The following is a 24,108-nucleotide window of genomic DNA, read 5'->3' as shown; positions in this document are numbered from 1 at the left end:
CTCATTTTCTCTAATAGTAAGTGAAAGAATTTTTCTTATCTATCTTCCTTTTAACAATATCTCCCCAAAATTAATATTTACATTTTGCATTTGTTGTAAAACATTTGAGACCTAATAATTTTTTTAAAACTCTTCAAAAGTTTTTTTCAGTGGCTACTATTTTTTTCTAAAAACATTTAGAATAATCATCTGCTAAAGATTAACTACAATCTCAATTACTACCAATTTTCTATCCTTACTATTTAAAGTGTGGTCGAGCAACTAGCTACATGGCTAGGGAGTCTACCTCAGACCCACTGAATTAGAAGCTGCACTTTAACAAGATCACTAGATAATTCTTATACCCACTGGATGTTGGGACCTTTTCCTCTAAAATCATACTACACTAGAACAAGATTTTACCTTTCAAAAATGCCAACGATTCTACTAATCTGTAGTCTTAAAACGTTTCTAAATCTTAGATATGTATTAAATAACAAATATTTTCCAGTCTTTTATATCTCGTATAATTCCTTCAACTCAATCTAGATTCTCACGTCAACTTATCTTTGACCTCATAAAAATGTCTAAACCATTGATTGCTGATTATTTTCTTTTACTATCTATTATCATTCATCTACATTTAATTCTTGGCCTAGAGTCAATTTCATGATGTGTCATTACAATCACTTTCTTACAAATGTCCTTAACTCCTTTGCACTTCTCACCTTCCATATGTAAGTCTGGCAAAACCTGAACCTGTGTGAAACCTAAACATTTTGCTTCTTCTCACCCACACTGTTCTCGAATCTTGTTAAAGGGAATCACATGGACATGCTGACTAGTCTCACTTTAAGGGCAGAGCTATGAATCATAAATGGACAACCAGTGCTGCCAGGCAGCCTTCCATATTCTCCCTTTGTATCCTTTGCTTTCCCCTTTTGTCTCCTGATTAAGTGATTACTACATTTTCACTATAATACATTAGTACAATGCAGAAAATTATAAATAAGGAAGAAAAAACCTCTGGAATCCCAACATGCTGAGACTATCATTGTTATTATTTTGATTGTCACCCTTTCATTCACCTATTTATGCAATTATAAATATATACTTTTTAGTAAATGGAATTATACTATTTATGTCATATTAATTTAAGGTGACTTTCCCTCTCCTGCCCCATTCTTTCTCTTCCATCAGCACTGAAACTGTGATATCCCTGTCACTCGCCTCTATATTCTCCCCTACATGTGTGTGTATGTACAAACAGTTCTATGTAAGGAGGTGTGCGTGTGTGAATGTAGTCATTGTTTGCTTCACATAATGAAATTATGTTTTACCTAACTTTATAAATCTTGCTCTTTTGTACTTTACCATACAATCTAGAAATTATTCTAAGTCAATTGGCATATAGTTAATATATTCAAATTCATATAAAATTCTAGTAGCATAATTTATTCAGCCATTCTCCAATAATAAACATTTTCATGTGTGAATAGCAAAGACCCACAGAATCAACTTGAATGCCAATCAATAGCAGACTGGATAAAGAAAATATGGTACATATATACACCATGGAATACTATGCAGCCATAAAAATGAATGAGATCATATCTTTGCAGTAACATGGATGGAGTTGGAGGCCATTACCCTAAGCAAACTAATGCAGGAAAAGAAAACCAAAACCAAATGCCAAATATTCTTACTTATAAGTGGGAGTCAAACAGTGAGAACACATCAACACAAAGAAGGGAACAAAAGGTGAGGAGGCATACTTAAGGGTGGAGGGTGGGAGAAAGGAGATAAACAATGAACTACCTATAAGATACTATGCTTATTACCAGGGGGATGAAATAATCTGTACACCAAACATCCATGACACATACTTTACGTAAATTACAAACCAGTATATGTACCCCTGAACCTAAAATTAAAATGTGAACAAAACAAAACAGTAAAATATTCATGTATGTTCTATTCTTGGCCACTGTGGATGCTACTACTGCAAATACTCTATGTATAGGTCTTGGATCAGTAATATGCATATGAATTACATTTCCATGTTTTGAATTTTTCAGTAAAAGATTATAAGTATTTTGGAATTTTACTATATCTACCCAGAATGTCAAAAGATGTTACTTTTTTCACATTTGTAACAGATCTTTATTAGATCTTCATATAATGTTGGTTAGGTTAATAGTTGAATGCAGTATCTAATTGTAAGCTTGATTTCCATTTCTCTGACTATTGGTATATATATTTTTTCAATGAGATTGTCAGTATTAGCACAAAAAAATAATTTTTTAAATCCAAGTATTCTTTTAAAATTCAAGTGTCTTTCCAGGGAAGAGTAAGGAACTATGTAATGACTTCTAGGCCTGGAGCCTAGAGATAATCCTGGGATAGAGATGTGAGTGAGAAAGTTCAGAAGGGAAGAAACAACTGAAAGGAACTGGAGTGGAGTGAATGAGATTAGGGAAATGAAGAAGAGGGACTATAGAGCTGCAGATCTGTTGCTCATCTGAAGTAAGTTCTATATGAACTGAAAGATAACTTGATAGGAAAAATAAATATTTTGCCTTACCTTCAAAGTACTGGAATGCTTAAAAAGTTGACCAATATTAATAACGTCTTCGTTCTGGCAGTGCAATTTATCTAAAGTGTCATCTGATGAGGAAATAACTGAAAAGGTGATATATAGATGGAAAACTCAGGGGAATCAGCTAAGGTCAAGATGGGCCTGCAGGCTCCAGCCTGACCTTTTGAATCCTGATTTCAAGAAAGCTGATAGTCATTTTACAGACTATCTCCTCACTTCTTAGGGCTTTCATAAACCAATAAACCTAACAAAAAGATTATTATCAATGATTGATTATGTGAATCTTACATCGTGATCAGATATGTCTAGGCTTGAGAGTTTTCACCTTTACCAAAGATCTACTCTTCAAGAACATATAGAGGCCAAAATGTTTATATAGAGATCCAAATGAAACACGGAATTTGCTATTGAAGTATTATAGGGGAATAAACTGGTGAACTAGATGAAACCAGAATGGAATATTATTGATAATTGTTAAAGTTATGCATTGAGTGCAGGCAGTTTTTTGGCATTTTTCATTCTTTTCTATAATATAAATAAATAAATAAATAAGATAATTATATATAGGATCAAACAGAGAAGACTGAGATTTCCTTTTGCCCAAAACTTTCTTTTCTTTCTTTCATACATCTATCTATCTATCTACATCTCTACTCATTTTGAGTAGGTAATACATTGTTACTTTGAACTGTTTTTATGGGTACATATATGTACATATTTGAAGTTACAAATATCTGTCATGTTTTTAATTAGTCTGTTAGAAAGCAAAAAAAGCAGAATTCTGCCTTTGGTACTTTAATTTAAATTGGCATTCTCTCTTTTGTGCTTACTTCTCTAGAAATGATTTTCTCCCCCTTTATTTGACATTTTGATACTATAATTTTACATTATGAATAAAGCAATACATTGGGGAAAATTGAGCTGTGTTTCAGAAACAAGACTGTAAGTCCTGGGTAAGCTTTTCTCAACAGTCTTAAGTTGAGAAGGATTTAAGGATTTATTCTGCCTTTCAGCATTAGCTTCATAAATACTCATCTGTTCCTTTTATGAGTTAAGAAAGGAATCCTTTAGGTGGATAACTTAGCACTTAGAGTGTCCTAGATTCTGCAAAACGTTTTGAAGAAATGTAGCATTTCTGTCCCTGAAACGTGTCAGGAAATTCAAACAATTCACATCCGATTTTCTTCAATTAATAAAAAGGGGGAACTTCTGGAAATCTTTTGATCTGGAACCACTTAGTTTAAAGTTCAGATTTTTTTTAGAAAAGAGAGAAAGCTTGAAAATTCAGAGGGTCAGTAGCAGAAAATATATATTGAAAATGAGAGCTATAAGTGATAAGCAAATAAAAACTAGAGCAGAGTGAAAGAGAATCTATAGGTAGAAGAAAAATAACTACAACTTAGCAGGTCTACACTGGTCAAGGTTATGGAAACATGCATCTCCCACTGTAGGAAACATGCATCTCCCACTGTAAGAAACAGAGAGAGACTGATGTGCTGAGGCACTGAGCTAACTCCCTTCTCCAATTCACTGGCATGTTATACATGAAGGTGACTCAATGTTGGTAAAGCTTTCTTGATTATATTTTTATATTATATTATATTATATTATATTATATTATATTATATTATATTATATTTTTTGAGATGGAGTGTTGCTCCGTCACCCGGGCTGGAGTACAGTGGTGCAATCTCAGCTCACTGCAACCTCCGCTTCCCAGCTTCAAATGATTCTCCTACCTGAGCCTCCTGAGCAACTGGGATTACTGGAACCCACCACCATGCTCAGCTTTTTAATTTAATTTAATTTTTTTTTTTTTTTTAATAGAGATGGGGTTTTACCATGTTGGACAGGCTGGTCTCGAACTCCCGACCTCAAGTGATCCACCTGCCTCAGCCTCCCAAAGTGCTGGGATTACAGGTGTGAGCCACCATGCCAGACCTTGATTATCTTTAAAGTGAATTAAAATCATAAACTTTTAAAAATAAAGTTTAAGAACTGTTTGAGTGTGTTTTCCAATTAGCATGATTGAAACATTCTTTCAATACAAAGTGAGCTTTAAACAAAGTATTGATGGCGATTTTTATAACAATTGATTTGTATCAACAGGAAATCTAAATTACAGAGTTGCCAAACTTCTATTAAAACGATTTTGCTCCGGTCTTACCTAGAAGGCATAAATTGCGGTGTGACCCTATTTTCTTGTAGACGATGAATTTAACAGTCAGATGACATTAAACAGCAAATGGATACTTGCTATTGTCTCAACAAAGCGCCAGGTAGAATAAAGGTAATCAATATTTTATTTCTTATCGAAATATATTTTCTTCATTGACACAGATTTTCACATTGCTCCAATTGGTGTAAATTGATCATTAAAACAATAATAAAACAAAGCTGAAAATAAATGTAAAGATTTTTATGTCACAGAAAAAAATGCAACTTTTAAGCCATCTCTCATTAATTGTACTCTACATTCTGAGTTCTGTTAAGTAGAAAAATTACTAAACATTGTGTGTCTTAAGATAAAAGAAGTTACAATGCAATTCATTGAAAACAATTTGGTGGCAATAAATATGGCCTTCCTAAACCCTCCAAAAATCCCAGGGATATATTTTTTTGTTTCATATGTTTAATGAGGGATTGGATCTATTTTTCCTTAGTGCACTTTAGTGATTGCCTGGCAAGATGTAACAAAAGACCAGAAATGATTCCAATTATCAGTGTAGAATGCCAGTCACACTTCATTTTTAATCCACCACACCAAGAAATATAACATACCAGCATAGCATATGAAGATAAATTGTTTCTCTATTTATTGAATTAAATCTCTGCCTCTGAGTAATTTTAAAGTTTTGAACTTGGCATGATTTTATTTGAATACTAACCTATATCTTTTTATTTTTTGACTTTAAAATTAGCTTTTAAATTTGTTCTCCAGCATCACCTGGGTTACTGTTCAGCCTTTTCTGGTTTAACCTTCTTTCTAGAATAGGATTTGTGTGACATTCATAATATAATCATGTAACTCTAATTGATGTGGATAAATTATATATCAGTTGTGCAATTCCTCAGTATCTGGAGCTCATTTTATGTAATTAAAATTCAATTATTTAGTTGCTAATTGGAATTAAATCAAGTTATTCTGGTCTCAAGATAACATATAGTAAATAGTTTGCAGAATATAAAGTTGGTATTGTTTCCATGCTTTTGATATTTATAAATAAATGTCATATTATATTAAAATTAAATGAGTTATGATTCTAAAGAAAAATGACAGATTGTAATAAACACCTCTAAATAATTAGCTTACACATCCAAGAGCTTGATGCCTCATTTAAATCATTTGCTTGAAAAGCATTGCACTTTTTTCATGAGCCTATCATCACATTATTTTAGAATTGTCTTACTTACTTTTCCAGCCACAAAGAATTCAGATTCATTTTTAAAAATTATATTGTTTCTGACCAAAAATAGTGCTATACAATTTGATCAGGCACATTATTCACCAATTTGGATGCCATTCAAGATAGGTTTTTGGCTATTTCAAAAAGGAAATTCATTCTCAAAGAATGAGGATCTGCCAACTACAAGAATATTCCATGGATTGAGCCTCTGGTCTAAAAGTTGTTGATGCAAAAAAAAAACAAAAAAAAAAAGAAAGAAAAGAAAGCATAAATATTATATCCTTATAATTATGTAATTTCCCAGGTATTAATTTGATTTTGAGTATAATAAATTCGATCTTTACATCAGAGTTTGTTGAAATTTAAGAAAAGTTTTTATATTCTCAATCATCATAAAACATACCCTATACTTGTGGAAAGCTTGAAAACATCAGTAGTCAAACTGATATTTGGTGTGTGGTTTGATTTTTGAAACTGTGAAGTGGTATGTGTAGAAGAAATGAATCTGTTTACAGTTTTCTGAAGTTATGGCTATCTTGCCTTCTCTCCTTCTGTGTACATATATCTGGACACACATACACATATGCACATAAAGTTATTAAATAAATCATTGTTACCTCTTATGAAAGTCATCAATGATAAGCCACATACACCTAAGATGGCATTACTAGCTTTGGCCAGAATATATTATCAGAATTCTTACCTATTCACCTGAGTTTGGTTTAGAAACATGGTACTGAAAATAACAGTTTATATCCAATGTCTGTCCATTGTGCTATCTCTCAAGGCTTACAAGAAGGTACTTGACTATATACTATAAGCTGTAATTATTACCATGAAATTAACTTCTTGTTATAGATAGTATCCCTGATTCAAATACTAGTTTTCTTGGTAAAATATTTTGTGGGTACATGTTGCTGCCACTGATTAATGAAGTTACTACAGTAGAGTGATGGTTTGTTTCTACACTCAAAAAATATATTATTTATTCAAAGTAAAATTGGGAATTAATGTATTTTCAATCCAACTAAAGACAAAGTAGAAAGTATAAGTAACTTACTGCCTAATCTATGACGGTAAAATGAGTTTGATTTTTTGTTTCCAATTATTTTTTTACACCATAACAATATTGTAGTTTACATATTTAGAAAAGAAAGGTGACTTTTTTCATAGTATCTTATTTCTTTCTTTTCAAATTTTATTATTATATTTTAAGTTCTGAGATATATGTGCAGATTATGCATGTTTGTTACATAGGTATACACGTGCCATCATGGTTTGCCGTATTCATCACCCCGTCATCTACTTTAGGTATTTCTCCTAATCCCCTCCCCAATCCCCCCACTCCCTAACAGGCCCCAATGTGTGATGTTCCCCTCCCTGTGTCTACGTGTTCTCATTGTTCAATTTCCAATTATGAGTGAGAACATGCAATGTTTGATTTTCTGTTCTGTGTTAGAAAGTAGACTTTTATAATTCACTGTGGTCAGTTTCTAACCATAATTTTCTGTCACCAAAATGATTATTTTAAAATTTTCAGAGGCTTATCTCTAAAACGAACAAATATAAAACTTATGTAATGAAATTTTAAAACAGTTATACAACTATTATATCCTGTAGTGCGTATGATAGTAAAGACTTTTTACATAAGTAAAGTTGCCCTGAAGTTTTAGTTTATGTAATGCTACCACATAACATATGTAGTGTATTAGTCTGTTTTCATATATCTGATAAAAACATACCTGAGACTGTGAAGAAAAGGAGACTTATTTACACTTACAGTTCCACATAGCTGGGGAGACCTCAGAATCATGGCAGGAGGTGAAAGGCACTTCTTACATGGTAGCAGCAAGAGAAAATGACGAAGTAGCAAAAGCAGAAATCCCTTATAAACCCAGAAGATCTCATGAGATTTATTCACTATCTTGAGTATAGCATGGGAAAGACTAGCACCCATGATTCAATTACCTCTCTTGGGTCCCTTCCACAACACACAGGGATTCTGGGAGATACAATTCAAGTTGAGATTTGGGTGGAGACACAGCCAAACTATATCATTCTGTCTCTGTCGTCCACCCCAATCTCATCTCCTCACATTTTAAAACCAGCCATTCCTTCCCCACTGTCCCCCCAAATCTTAACTCATTTCAGCATTAACCCAAAAAGTCCACCTCCCAAATTTTCATCTGGTACAAGGTAAGTCCCTTCCGTCCATGCACCTGTAAATTCAAAAGCAAGCTAGTTACTTCCTAAATACAACTGGGGTACAGGTATTGGGTACATAAAGCCTTTCCAAATGGGAGATATTGACAAAAACAGAGAGGTTACAGACCCCATGAAAGTCTGATATCCAGGGGAGTAGTCAAATTTTAAAGCTCCAAAATGATCTCTTTTTACTCCAGTCTCACATGCAGGTCATGCAAGAGGTGGATTCCCATGGTTTTAGAGCCATGGTTCCTGTGGCTTTTCAGGGTACAGTCTCTCTTCCAGCTGCTTTCATGGGCCGGGGTTGAGTGTCTGTGGCTTTTCCAGGCACACGGTGCAAGCTGTCCACCATCGCAGGCACACAGTACAAAATCTACTATTCTAGGGTCTGGAGGACAGTGACCCTCTTCTCACAGCTCCACAGGGCAGTGCCACAGTATGCGCTCTGTGGGGGTGCTCCAACCCCAGGTTTCTCTTCTGCACTGTCCTAGCAGAGGTTCTCCATGAGGGCCCCACCCCCTGCAGCAAACTTTTGCCTGGGCATCCAGATGTTTCCATACATGCTCTGAAATCTAGGCAGAGGTTCCCAAACCTCAATTCTTGACTTCTGTGCACCTGCAGGCTCAGCACTGTGTAGAAGCTGCAAAGGCTTGGGGCTTCCATCCTCTGAAGCCATAGCCCAAGCTCTACTCTGGCCCCTTTCGGTCACAGCTGGAGCAGCTGAGACAAAGGATACAAAGCTGCACACAGCACAGGGATCCTGGGCCCAGCCCACGAAACCACTTTTCCTCCTGGGCCTCCGGGCCTGTAATGGGAGGGGCTACTGTGAAGGTCTCTGACATGGAGTGGAGACATGTTTCCCATGGTCTTGGGGATTAACATTAGGCTCCTTGTTACTTACGCAAATTTCTCCAGCTGGCTTGAATTTCTTCCTAGAAAATAGGCTTTTCTTTCCTACTATATCATCAGGCTGCAAATTTTCTGATATTTCATCCTCTGTTTCCCTTTTAAAATGGAATTCTTTTAACAGCACCCAAGTCACATTTTGAATCCTTTGCTGCTTAGAAATTTCTTCCATCAGATACTCTAAATCATCTCTCTCAAGTTCAAAGTTCCACAAACCTCTAAGGCAGGGGCAAATTACCACCAGTCTCTTTGCTAAAACATAACAAGGGTCACCTTTGTGCCAGTTCCCAACAAGTTCCTCATTTCCATCTGAGACCACCTCAGCATGGACCTTATTATCTGTATCGCTTTCAGGCTTTTAGTCAAAGCCATTCAACAAGTCTCTAGGAAGTTCCAAACTTTTTCACATTTTGCTTTCTTCTGCAGACTCCAAACTATTCCATCCTCTGCCTCTTACCCAGTTCCAAGTGTGCTTCCACATTTTCGGGTATTCTTTCAGCAACACTCCATGCTACTGGTGCCAATGTACTGTATTAGTTCATTTTCACACTGCTGATAAAGACACACCCAAGACTGGGAATAAAAAGAGGTTTATTTGAACTTAGAGTTCGACATGGCTAGGGAGGCCTCAGGATCATGGCAGAAAGTGAAAGGCACTTTTTATATGGTGATGGCAAGAGAAAATGATGAAGAACCAAAAGCAGAAACCTCTGATAAACCCATCAGATCTCATGAATAACACGGGAAAGTCCAGCCCCATGATTCAATTACCTCCCCCTAGATTCCTCCCACAACACATGGAAATTCTGGGAGATACAATTCAAGTTGATATTTGGGTGGGGACACAGCCAAATCATATCACACAGTATTCCTTTAAAATGCAAAATGCATATGTAAATTTCAGTTCAAGCTGCATATTGTATAATATTTAATCATTCATTCATTCATTCAAAATTTGCTCTACAGCAGATAATCTGTGCCAGGTAAGATACCAGTATCTATCCTCTAGGAATTCAGTTTATTAAGCCAGACAGATGTAAACTTGAAAAGGCATTATTGTGCTGTGAATGCTGTATCCAGGGAACCAACATCCATTCAGCTACTGAAACTACATCTCTCAAGTAGTTTCTGTTCCTCTACTTAGTAAGTCTCCAGTCCAATATATTCAATTCAGAGAAAGATTTGCTGTTAAACTATTGAAGCTTAAACTTTATGGCCCTTAATTTTCTCAGTTTCTTGGATCAGGCTGAAAAAAATATAGAGGAAATAGCATTATAAATTGTGTTAGGCAGGTAATCAAAATAGTATGTTCTTTTTCCAAAATCTGGTTATGTTTGTGGTATTAATACCTATCACTTTATAAAATAGTTTGTTCTGATTTGTTTCCCATTCTAAATAAACATCCAGTTTTGCACTTAACTTTTGCTTTAAAATTTTTGTATATTTTTTCTTACAGATTTATGGATGATAAAAGCTTTAAAGCTGATAAAACCTGATTTTACTGCTTAATAGTTCCTTTACCCAACCTTCTTTACCTGGAGCCCAGACTGGGAGAAGTTTTCCCACCTGGTCTTCTTTCCCTACAGTATTGCTCATCCCTGATCCAACCTTTTTATATTGCAATTAAGATTTTGTTTCTAAGTTGCATACTTCATAGTGTGATTCTTTTATCAAAATAAAATCCTAATCGTTTTCTGTTGACCATAGGATAAAATATAAATCCATAATATGTTTATATGGGTTATATGTTTCTATTTCTGCTTTAACAAATTACCAAAATTTAGTGCCTTAAAGAAAAACTTAACATTTATTATCTTACATTTCTTGAGGTCAGAAATCTAAAGTCAAGATGTCATCAGGGCTACATTCTTGTAAGAGGCTCTAGGGGAAAATCCATTTCCTTGCCTTTTCTAGCTGCAGAAGGCTGCCTGCATTTCCATGATGGCTTCTTCCATGCTCAAAGCCAGCAGTGAAACATCTTCAAATCCCTCTCTACTCTGACTTTTCCCCTCATCACACCTCCTTCTCTGATTCTGACTCTCCTGCCTTCCTCTTCCTTTTATAAACCCTTCTAATGACATTAGGCCCAGCCAGATAATACAGTATGGATATCCCCAACTCAAGATTTTCAACTTAGTCACATCTGTGAAGTCTTGTTTGCCTCATAAGCTAATATATTTATGGGTTCTGGAGATTGGGATGTAGGCACTTTTGAGTAGCCTATTATTTTGTCTATCATATATAGCATGAATAGCTTTTTACCTAGCACCTCTGTCCCTTTTTAACTATCTCCAACCACATATTCACCTCTTCACACAAGACCATAGCCTCTAGAATGGTAAAATAAACAGAAAGTAATATTTTTGAGTTTATCTAATGTACTCAGTTTCAGTAATTTATATCTTCTCAATTAATTTTATGATAATCTGGAAGATGGTATCCATCTTTTACAGAAAATAAAATTGAATTTCAAAGAGGTTTGAGTATGTACACAGGAGCATGCAGCCATAGGGTCTGAATTGAGACTCAGATCAGTAACTCCAGCTCCACATTGTCAACTGCTATCTGCCATCCCATTATGTGTATAATAGGTTGGCATAAAGTAATTGTGGTTTTTGCCATTAAAAGCAATAGTTTCTCCAAGTATTTTCCCTGAAACACTGGGATGTTTCATAATTCCACATTTTCCCCACAGTTCTGTCTGCCTCTACCCTCATTGAAGACTTAGTTTAATTATGATCACTTTCCTGAATCCCTTTCCAAATCTGCTCACCTCTTTGGAACACTTCATGCTCTCTATTGCATGCTGTATCCACTTCTACTGCACCCACCGTGTTATATCTGAGCATCTATTTACCTACGGGTCTCCCTTTATAAGATTCCAAACCCTCTGAGGAAAGTAGTCGTGACTTTTATGCTGTATTTCTCAAGACCCTCTGGCTGTAACTGGGCCACAGAAGGCACTTAATAAATGTTTGTTGAACAAATAAACTGAAGTATAAGGCATAGTGGGTAGGAGTGATAAACTTTGCTTAGCAGGGTTAAGCAAAGGGTAAAACAGCACCGTTTACTTGAGAATCGCGAGTATTTCAGCATGGCTGGAGCCTAGTGTAAAATGAGATTGGTTGTAGGGAAGCAAGGTGGAGAAACAGGGATGGGGAGAGCACAGGAAGTTACCTCAAACCAGAGAGGTGGGACTTGATCCAGAAGTATCTGCGAATATAATGTAAGAATTTAATCATGAAATAGATATTAAATTCATACTCTACAGATTTTTTCAGCTTAATAACTAATTTTAAGACCATATGTAATTTTTTTTTCAAATTCAGTGTGATAGGATTAAAAGACAGACAAATTACAACTTTAGTTGTCAGATCTATCGTAAAATAGCTCTGTATCAGCACTTCTATGCTGTTAACTCCATGCCTCACCAGCTTTTTAAGCAAAATGAGAAATTGAGATATTGGCATTCTATAAAGCTTGGTTCCCTCTGTTCAGCTTATCAAGGGGAGAGAGGCGTTATGTTTTCTTCTTTTACCCTTATTAACAACTTTTTTCAAAGGGAATTCTCTATTTTCAGGAAACATCCTTTACTTTAAATTTTTGGTGATAAAACTAGCTCATACATTTAATCACCAGGAACTTAGTAAATGTTGCATATTATACCATGATTAGGAGAAGAGAAAGAAACTTGAATTAGGGTAATTTGAGATAAGCTGGAACACAGAAAAGAAACAGCATCAGAGCCCTTTTAGGGCAGCATACCATATCTTCTGGAAGCCAATTGACTCCTCTCATTGGCAGAATCGAAAGTCTAATCTAATGACACTTTATTAAGCAAAAACACAAGTTGGTGTTGTAATGCCCATTTTGCATATTAAAAATCAGATACCTATAGGTTATTTCTAAGATAATAACCTTGGCAAGCAGCAGAGCCAACAGTTTGCCTTGCTTGTGCCAGCTTTTAGGACCCATGGTTTTTCTACCACACATTCTCACTCATTCAAGAGCAGAACGATTACAATGGAATATTTGTAACGTTTAAGCCAGTGCATTTGGCTTTATGGAAGAGCCCAGGTACTTGTTCTTGGGAACTTTTAACCCAAATGTCAATATTACTCTTACATATCATGATTCTACTTTATGTCACACATGAAAAAGCAAGAAATAGTTTCAAAATTTATTCTTAAGAACAAGCAATTTTCATAAATGCTACTCAGATGTGTGGCAGAAATAAGGCTTTTGAATATAGAAAAATGGGGGAAGGTGAAAAATGGGGGAAGGTAATTAGCTGTTAAAATTTGACTGTCATTTCAGGTTTCAACTGATTTTTATTACTTAGAGAAATCTATATTTTATAGTGCCTGAAATGTGTTAAGTACCAAGTTAGGCTCTGGAGAGTGTGTGGCAATCCATAAACAATGACCTTGTTCTCAAATAAAATGAATAATTTAATGAAGAATTACAGTAAACTTTGTTAAGTGCTGTGAAAATGCATTTTAGGGGCTTTTAACCTAATCTGGAGTGGTCAGGAAAAGTTTCCAGGTGAAAGAGAAGTTTAAATTTACACAATTACTTTTGGCATCTTCATCATGAAATCTTTGCCTGTGCTTATTTTCTGAATGGTATCGCCTAGGTTGTCTTGTACAATTTTTATAGTTTTGCGTTTTAAATTTAAGTCTTTAATCCATCTTGAGTTGATTTTTGTATATGGTGTAAGGAAGGGGTCCAGATTCAGTTTTCTGCATATGGCTAGCTAGTTCTCCCAGCACCATTAATTAAATAGAGAATCCTTTCCCCGTTGCTTGTTTTTGTGAGGTTTGTTGAAGATCAGATGGCTGCAGATGTGCAGTCCTGTCTCTGGGTTCTCTGTTCTGTTCCACTTGGTCTATGTGTCTGTTCTTGTATCAGTATCATGCTGTTTTGCTTATGATATCCCTGTAGTATAGTCTGAAATTAGTGTGATGCCTTCAGCTTTGTTCATTTTGCTTACAATTGCCTTGGCTATTCAGGTTCTTTTTTGGTTCTGTATGAATTTTTAAATTTTTTTTTTTTTAGTTTTGTGAAGAATGTCAATAGTAGTTTAACGGGAATAGCATTGAATCTATAAATTACTTTGGGCAGTATTATCATTTTCACAATATTGATTCTTCCTATTCATGAGCATGGAATGATTTTTCATTTGTTTATGTCATCTCTGTTTTCTTTGAGCAGTGGTTTATAGTTCTCCTTGAAGAGGCCCTTCATTTCCCTTGTTAGCTGTATTCCTAGGTATTTTACTCTTTTTGTGGCAATTGTGAAAGAGAGTTCATTCATAATTTAGCTTTTGACTTGCCTATTCTTGGTGTATAGGAATACTAGCAATTTTTGCAGATTTATTTTGTATCCTGAGTCTCTGCTGAAGTTGCTTATTAACTTAATAAGTTTTAAACTGAAATTATGGGGTTTTCTAGATATAGAATCATGCCATCTGCAAACAAAGATAGTTTGACTTTCTCTCTTCTTATTTCAATATGCTTTATTTCTTTCTCTTGCCTGATTGCCTTGGCCAAGACTTCTAATACTATGTTGAATAGGAATGGTGAGAGAGATCATACTTGTTTCATGTTGGTTGTCAAGGGGAATGCTTCAGGCTTTTGACCATTCAGTGTGGTATTGGCTGTGGGTTTGTCATAGATGGCTCTTACTGTTTTAAGGTATGTTCCTTCAATACCTACTTCATTGAGATTTTTTTTAACACAAAGTGATATTGAATTTTATTGACAGCCTTTTCTCCATTTATTGAGATAATCGTGGTTTTTGTCTTTAGTTCTGTTTATGTGGTGAATCACATTAATTGATTTGTATATGTTGAACTAACCTTGTATCTTGGGGATGAAGCCTTCTTGATCATGGTGGATAAGCTTTTTGATGCGCTGCTGAATTTGGTTTTCCAGTATTTTGTTGACTATTTGTGAATCAATGTTGATCAAGAATACTGGCCTAAAGTTTTCTTTTTTTGTTGTATCTCAGTAAAGTTTTGGTACAGGATGATGCTTTCCTCATAGAATGAAAGTTAAGGAGCAATCTCTCCTTTTTATTTTTGTTTAGAATAGTTTCAGTAGGAATGGTACCAGCTCTTCTTTGTATCTCTGGTAGAATTCAGCTGTGAATCCATCTGAGTTGTGAATCCACCTGGTCTTGAGATTTTTTTTTTTTTTTTTTTTTTTTTTTTTTTGGTTGGCACACTATATATTACTGCCTCAATGTCAGAACTCATTATTTGTCTATTCAGGGATTTAATTTCTTCCTAGTTCAATCTTGGGAGAGTGTATGTGTCAATAAATTTATCCATTTCTTCTAGATTTTCTATTTTATATTCATAGAGATTTTTATAGCATTCTCTGCTAACTGTTTGTATTTCTGTGGGATCAGTGGTGATATCCCCCTTATAATTTCTGGTTGTCTTTATTTGGATCTTTTTTCTTTAATAGTCTAGGTAGCTAGCTTAAAAAAACTGCTCCTGGATTTGCTGGTTTTTGAAGGGTGTGTGTGTGTGTGTGTGTGTGTGTGTGTGTGTGTCTCAATCTCCTTCAGCTCAGTTCTGATCTTGGTTATTTCTTGTCTTCTGATAGCTTTGGAGATTTGTTTGCTCTCAGTTCTCTAATTCTTTTAGTTGTGCTGTTAGATTGCTAACTTGAGATCTTTCTAGCTTTGAGATGTGGGCATTTAATGCTATAAACTTCCCTCCTACAACTGCATTAGCTGCATCACAGAGATTCTGGTGCATTGTATTTTTGATCGCAGTATTTTCAAAGAACTTCTTGATTTCTTCCTTAATTTTATTGTTTATCCAAAAGTCATTCAGGAGCAGGTTGTTCAATTTCCATGTAGTCACATTATTTTGAGTGAATTTCTTAATCTTGAGTTCTAACTTGATAGTGCTGTAGTCTGAGAGACTGTTATGATTTCAGTTCCTTTGCATTTGCTGAGGAGTGTTTTGCCTCTGATCCAGTACCATTCAGGACCTAGGCACAGGCAAAGATTTAATGATAATGATACCAAAAGCAATTATAACAAAAGCGATTTGACAAATGGGACTTACTTAAACTAAAGAGCTTCTGTACAGCAAAATAAACTATCAATACAGCAAGCAGACAACCTACAGAATGGGAGAAAATGTTTGCAATTCACTTATCTGACAAAGGGCTAATATCCAGCTTCTTTAAGAAACTTAAATTTACAAGGAATAAAGAAACAACCCCATTAAAAAAGTGAACAAAGGGCATAAACAGACACTTCTCAAAAAGAAGACACATATGTGGCCAAAAATCATATGAAAAAAAGCTTAACATCATAGATCATTAGAGAAATGGAAATAAAAACCATAATGAAATATCATCTTACACTAGTCCGAATGGCCATTATTAAAGTCAAGAAACAACAGATGCTGGTGAGGTTGCAGATAAAAAGGAATGCTTTTACACTGTTAGTGGGAGTGTAAAATAGTTCCATCATTGTGAAGGACAGTGTGGTGATTTTTCAAAGACCTAGAGGCAGAAACACCATTTCATCCAGTAAGCGCATTACTGCATATATGCCTAAAGGAATATAAGTTGCTCTATAATAAAGATACATTCACATGTATGTTCATTGCACCACTATTCACAATAGCAAAGAAATGGAATCAACCTAAATGCCCATCATTGATAGACTGGATAATGTGGTACGTATCCATCATGGAATGCTGTTCAGCCATAAAAAGAATGAGATTATGTCCTTTGCAGTGACATGGATGGAGCTGGAAGCCATTATCCTCTGCAATCTAATGCAGGAACAGAAAACCAAATACCACATGTTCTCACTTATAAATGGGAGCTGAATGATGAGAAAACATGAACACATGGATGGGGGAAAACACACACACTGGATCCTGTCAGAAGGTTGGAGTGGAAGGAGGTAGAGTACCAGGAATAATAGCTAATAGATGCTGAGCTTAACACCTAGGAGATGGGATGATCTATGCAGCAAACCCCGTGGCACACATGCAGGATATACAGGTTGTGCTCTACGTCCAATCTGCACATCCTGCACATGTATCCCTGAACTAAAAGTAAAAGTTGGAGGAAAAAAAAAGTCATACAAATGACCAAAAGGTATGTAAGAAAATGCTCAACATTGGTAATCATCAGGAAAATGCAAATTAAAACCACAATGATATATCACATCATTATAATGGCATTTATCAAAAGGGAAAAGGGTAACAACTTTTGGTTAAAACATCGAGAAAAGGAAACACTGTACACGGTGAGAAATTAGCACAGTCTTTTCATAGAACAGTATGGAGACTACTTGAAAAGTTAAAAATAGAACTACCATATCATCCAGCAAACCCCTTTCTGGATATATGACCAAAATAAATAAAATCAGTGTGCCCAAGGAAAAAAAATGTTTTAGTTGACATAAAAAGCTAAGTAAGAACTAAAGAGATAAAAAGCAGGGTGATGCCAAATAGAGGTCATTGGCTGCTGGTCTCCATCTTGTTAAAGGATAAAATTTCTAGGAATAAAACAGGAAAGTGAAAGGGAAATAATGATTAGTCAGATTACAGGTCCTGTAATCTCACAGTTTGCTATTAAATGCCAATAAATAAAAAGCACCAGAAGTGTCATAACAGGTATAATATTTCCTAGGTACAACAGTCCATTTAACAGAGATATAAAAAAATGGAATGGCCGGGCATGGTGGCTCATGCCTGTAATTTCAGCACTTTGGAAGGTCGAGGCAGGCGGATCACAAGGTCAGGAGATCAAAACCATCCTGGCCAACATGGTGAAACCCCATCTCTACTAAATATACAAACAAATTAGCCAGATGTGGTGGTACACACCTGTAGTCCCAGCTACTCAGGAGGCTGAGGCTGGGGAATCGCTTGAACCTGGGCCGCAGAGGATGCTGTGAGCTGAGATTGTGCCACAGCACTACAGCCTGGGCAACAGAGCAAGACTCTGTCTCAAAAAAAAAAAAAAAAAAAAGAATGTTTTTGACTAATTTTTAACCTTCTGTCAGATAAGCTTTCGGGTTAATTCAATCCCATTGAGTAATTTTTCGGGCAACTTCCTAAGAGTTAGCTACATTAGTGGTACTCCAGTGATGCTCAAAGATTCATCTCCACATTGTTGTTTTCCCTTTAAAGAGCCTTCTTCCTTTTCTCCTTCATATCCTACTATGAAATGCATAGAATTTGGTCTTTGCATATCAATTCCCAATAGTATGGTTTAGTATTGAGTATGCATGCTGGTGGTGTGAGAACAAAATACCAGAGGTTTCAGTGTTCATTGCAGCATGATTCACAATAGCAAAGAAATTGAATCAACCTAAATGCCCATCTTTGGGAATTTTGTTTGTTTGTTTTCTGGAACAAAATACCAGATGTTAGGTAATTAATAAACAATAGAAATTTCTTTCTCACCATTTTGGAGCCTGGAAAGTCCAAGACTAATGCATCATCAGGAATGATGTCTGGTGAAGGCTGTGCCCTGCTTCTGAGATGACATCTTATTGCTCTATCCTCTGGAAGGGTTGAATCCTGACATGGTGGAAGGGACAAACGGACAAGGGAACTTTCCTTGTGAAAGGATACTAATCCCATTCATAAAGACAGAACCCTCATGGCTTAATCTTCTCCCAGAGACCACACCTATTAATACTATGGCATTGCAGATTAAGTTCACCATAGCATTTGGAAGGGGCACCATCATTCAAATCATAGCAGTTAATTCCAGTAGGATATAGCCGACCGACAACATGGTAGGAATTATGCATTCCATCTTATTAGACTCCAGAGCTGGTCTAGGCTGGGCCATGAGCTGATGTACCTGTATCTTGGCAGAGCCAGGTGGTGACACTGATGCACCTTCAGTCTTTTCCCAGCTCCCTATAGGCAGTGCATGTGTACTTATCTAAGGTGACCAGGTTTTTCTACATTGCTGTTTCTTGACCTGGCTTCTTGATCTGGTTTCTTGACCTGTTTCTTGACCTGGCTTTCTTGACCTGGCTTCTTGATCATGCTTCTTGACCTGTTTCTTGACCTGGCTTCTTTGCTGCAGGCCTATGGAAACAAACATATCCTCAGGTATACCTCATCCTCAGACCTATATGAAGCTAAGCAGTTATCTGAGCACCCCCTCATGTCTTCATGTCACCATCTTTTTTTCTAGAGCCTAACTGTGGGGCTTCTTTTCTTGTTTTTCCACTGAAAAGCAGCACATCAGACTCCTCTTCACTTATATTTGTCATTACCTTGCAAGAAACTCCTTTTTTTCTTTATCGTCCTTCTGATCTTCCTTGGGAGAGGAGACACAAACACTGCCTTCTGTACCTGCCTTCCCCTACCTCATTTCTCTGTATCCACCAATGCCTCACTCAGGGTTTCTCAACTTTGGCATTATGGACCTTAGTACCATCGACATTTTTTTCTGTGGGGTCTGTCCTGTGTGTGTTGGACGTTGAGCAGCATCTCTGGCCTCTACCCACTAGAAGCCAGTAGCATCTCTCCAGTTGCAACAATAAGAAATTTATACAGGCATTGCTGAATGTCTTATGCAGGCAAAATAGGTACCCTTTGACCTTAACAAAGTAACAGTTTTGTTTACTCTAGGGTTTACTCTAGGAGAGAAATGGATCCTATCAAAATAAATCAATTTTCAAATGTTTTCATTCTCACACCTGAAATCTAGGATTTCTTGTTCTCCTTTAATCTCAAGGAGACTATAAAGTTGGCATTTTTTATATACTGAGCTCTTGTAAACTTTTGCCTTATCCTTCAACCTCAGGGTAATTATAACCCCAAGTCTCCTAGGCAAACAGAGCAAACATTTCACACCAGTTGGTGCTTCCAGGCCACACATTAACATTTTACATGTGATCTGCCACATGGTTTTACCAAACATCACAAGAAAGGACCTCTAGTACAGAGTTAAATAATAAAACCATTTCTAACTTTTTGATCAATGTAATTATTTGTTTACTTAATGTTGCATAGATGTGTACAAACCATCAAAAAATTTTAAAAGCCAAACAACAGCTATATGGCTATCCCCAATAAATCTCATATTACCTATTCTTACTTCTCAATTCTCTCTCACCTTGGACTAAGTAATTATTGGATTATTTAGACTTACAATCCCAAACTGCCATTACTACTCCCTGTTATTGATCTGTCTCATCTCATCTTCCCAACTTTCTACTCTCTGAGTTTTCTACTGTGCCAGAGGCAGAATGACTCTGAGAACAAGTCCCATATACTTTCCTGGTTAGGTCAAGCTATGCTTTTTGAATGTGATACACAATCCAGTAGATAGATAGATTCTAGGAACCACACACATCATTTTGTCTATTTTGAAGCAGTTGTTTGCCATCTATATCTATGTGTTTAGTGGTTTTAGAATTAATTTATGATGTATTTGGGTGTAAAGGAGAAAAGCAGTTTGCAAAGAGAATACGATTTTAAATGTAATGCAACCCAATGTATGATCAATCAGTCGTATTTAACAAAGAGAGAGAGAGAGAGAGAGTACTGCAACTGTTCTGAATATATACTAGTCTAGTTCATTTTAATGTTCCTACTATAACTGTCTGCATTCACACATTATTATAAACAGGAATCTAAATCATTGCAGCTAGTTTTATGATATAAACACAACATTAATAGGAACAACAAATTTAGGAGCAATAATGCATTTTCAAACAAGGGTATTTTTCCTGTCATGTTCTAAAGACTCAAACACATAAATAACCTGATAGCATAATTCTTGAAGTGTATATTATATCAAATACTAATCATGTTTCTATGAAGATATTGTTAGAGGATAAAATTTTAAAAGGTCACTTGTATTGTGAAATGAAGCTAATTAAGATTACACTTAAAAATTGATGGAGATTAAGTTTGCCTTTGAGACCTTATTTATTTTGGACATCCTAATGCCTACTATAATTTTTGGTACACAGTAGGAGTTTAATAAATATACACTGAGTAAAGAAATTGTTAGAAATATTACAGTATGATATGTGTGCTGAATAGAGTAATAAAAAGGAAGACATTTGTTATAGTTTTGAAATGTGCCTACACAAATTAAGTGCTCAATAAAAGTTTGGGATCTAAGATGTGATCATGGGGAAGTTGAAGAGAGAAACCATAGAGTTCTGACAAATCATTCACTGTACGTGGTAGCCCCTCAATGAGTTCTGCTTCCTGATATTCACGTCATTGCGTAACCCACTCCCCTTGAGAGTAGACTAGACCTGACAGCTCACGTTCAAAGAACAGAATATGGTGCCAGAGGACATCATGTATGCAATTAGGTTATAAAAAACCAAGACTTCAGTCTTGCTCTTGCTTCCTCTGACTCTTCTTCCATCCTTGCCCAGAGGAAGCCAATTGCTATGCTTCAAAAGGTCTTTAATGGAGAGCCACAGGGCATTAAACTGAGAATTGCCTCTGGCAACAGCCTGTGGGGAACTCGCTCCCTCAGCCCAGCAACTCTCTGGAAACTGAATCTTGGGAACAACTATGCACTGGATGATCTCGAATGTGTTGCCTCCCTCGGTAGAGCCTTAGGGTGACTACAAGCCCATCTAACTTATTGAGTGCATACAGCTTGTGAGCAACCTGAATTCACCGGGCTCGGGAAAGTCATGCCCAGATTCCTGATCAGTAACAACTGTGAGAAAATTAATGTTTTAAGCCACTAAGGTTTGAAATAATTTGCTACATAGCAATATATCGCAAAATAAGGTCTCTCAGGAAATGATTTTTGTTTTTGTCTATAAAACCACTACAATTCTGAGGTCAGTAAACCAGCTAACTCATGTGATGTAAAGTCTATGCATTAAATAATAAATTAATAAGAATAACCATTTTCCACTAAATTATGAGTCACTAAATTATGAGTTTTAGCTAACATCTTGCAAAGAGATAGGGAAATACACAACAAAACTCTGGGATTTAGCAAAGAGGTATAAATGGTCATCATAAACAAAAATAATAGTTGGTAAAGGGATGAGGCAGTGGGTTATAAAAGCAGTAGAGAAGAAAACGTGATGTGAGTGGTTGGTGAATGGGTAATTTTGTCACTCAAACAGCTGCTGAGCCCTAGCAGTATACCACTCATTGTGAAAAGCTCTGTGGATACAAAAAATGATTAAAAATTGCTCTTTGCTCTCAAGAACATTGTGATATAATGAAAAAGGCACACACAGACTTGCAAGCACACTTTCCACTATGAAACAGTGTGATAAGTGTGATGAAAGATGTTTGTGTGGTGTGTAACAGAGAAGTGTGTGACTTCTCAGACAATGTGTCAGGTGTATCCTCTGGGAAGCAGACAGTAAGGCAGCATTAGGCAGGTATGAGCTTTACTGGAAGCTAATACCTGTGGCAGGTAATAGGCAGAAAAAGCAGAATGACAGGGGGAACCTGAGAGCCAGATGTGGAGCTATCAATATTTTGTCCAACAGATAGTGCCTGAGCAAAGATTGCCCTTTGAAAAAGTCTTGTTTGCCATTAAGTCTAGTCCTTGTAATTTTTCCATGCTCAGTAACTGGTTAGGGATAGCCTGTTCCTAAACCATGGCTTCAGCTCAGAAGCCAAGGTGGACCCTGAAGGTTGGAGGCTGTCTGCTAACTGCACAGTTTCACAGTCTGCGACTAAGTGAAAAGTTATTTATTTAAAGGAGATAGGATTCTTCACAGTGGAGATTCAAGGAAGGATCTCTTAAACCATGGTGCACTGGAATTGAGTTGGAAAGGGTGGAAATCTAGGAATGAGGGAGGCAAAGGAGCCAAGGAATTGCATGTTCAAAGTCACAGAGGCTTGAAGCAGCACTCTGTGTGGTTCCAAAAGGCTAGGGAAAAGAATACTTTTGCAGAAACAATCAGATTTGAGCATCGAGAGGTGGACATGTGTTGGATAATAAAAACCCATATGTCATATAGTTCAAGCTTCATCTTAAAAGCTATAATGACATTGAAGTATTATGAATTTTGATCAGAAAATGAAAATAATCAGATTGGCATTTTTATAAGGTTATTTTGAACCAGTATGAAAAAATAGTCAGTGGGTTGTAGATTGCTGAATTTGTGAGCCATTTTATGAAACTGTAATACATTTGTTCTATAAAGACATGTCTGATAGCAAGTATATGGCCCTGTTTCAAACAGTAGTTGATAATTGAGTATGTTGACTCCTAAAGGTAGATGACAGTCTCCTGGAGGGCCACTTTAAGTTTCAAGGATGGTAAGATATTTAGAAATTAAAGTCTACCTCCTTTGACTTGTCTAACATCTAAGAATCTAATAGAAAAAGACTTGAGCTTTGGGTACAATTGAGCTTATAGACCTATACAGACGTATGTGATTAACTGTGAGGGACTAGGGAATACACAACAAAGGTAAGACTTCAAGGATGGACAGCAGGACCCTTGGAGGAAAGTCACCATTAGTAATTAAGCAGGTGGTGTAGTTGGCTGCATATATTCAGAAAAAGCCAAGATGTGTAAAGGGCTGGAAAGCTGTATTAGAAGTTACCTGACTCTGTGGAAATTCACCTCTATGTCCTAGGGTTGGGAAAAAAGCTCTGTGAAAAATGAATACAGATTGAGCATCTCTAATTCAAAAATACAAAATTCATGGTGTTTCAAAATTCAAAATGTTTTGAGCACTGACCTATCACAAGTGAAAATTCCACACTTGACCTCATGCAATGGATTGCATTCAAAATGCAGGCACACACATACGCAATTTATTCAGTGACCCTAAGGGATAAAAGACCTTTCCAGTCCCCTTCAGCTATTTCAGATACTTTTTCTGGACATTCTCAGAGTCCTTCACACAAGCATGCCCACAAGTTAACCTAAACACATTATTTTCTCACTGTATTAATGGTCTGTCATATTTTTTACTGTTAAGTACTTATTTGTGAATGAGTATAAGAAAATGATTGCTCGTGAGTAACATATATTCGGTTAGAAATAA

The 24,108-nt window shown here is 36.1% G+C and overlaps 1 long non-coding RNA gene across 2 annotated transcripts in view; it reads left to right on the top strand.

Annotated features, from left to right (window-relative positions):
* Positions 1–24,108, top strand: part of LOC135276943 (uncharacterized) — a 58,280-nt gene that overhangs the window by 15,174 nt on the left and 18,998 nt on the right. Inside the window, exon 3 of one of the 2 annotated variants that reach the window (XR_010344501.1) lies at positions 4,688–4,868. This is a non-coding gene — a long non-coding RNA (uncharacterized LOC135276943). Of the gene's footprint in view, positions 1–4,687; positions 4,897–24,108 lie in introns of those variants that run through there. The other variant, XR_010344500.1, reaches the window with a different exon arrangement.

Source organism: Aotus nancymaae, unplaced genomic scaffold (assembly GCF_030222135.1).
Source record: "Aotus nancymaae isolate 86718 unplaced genomic scaffold, 86718_ANA_hifiasm-v0.15.2.pri h1tg000029l, whole genome shotgun sequence".
NCBI classification, from domain to species: Eukaryota; Metazoa; Chordata; class Mammalia; order Primates; family Aotidae; genus Aotus; species Aotus nancymaae.
This window is presented reverse-complemented; position numbering and strand designations above follow the sequence as displayed.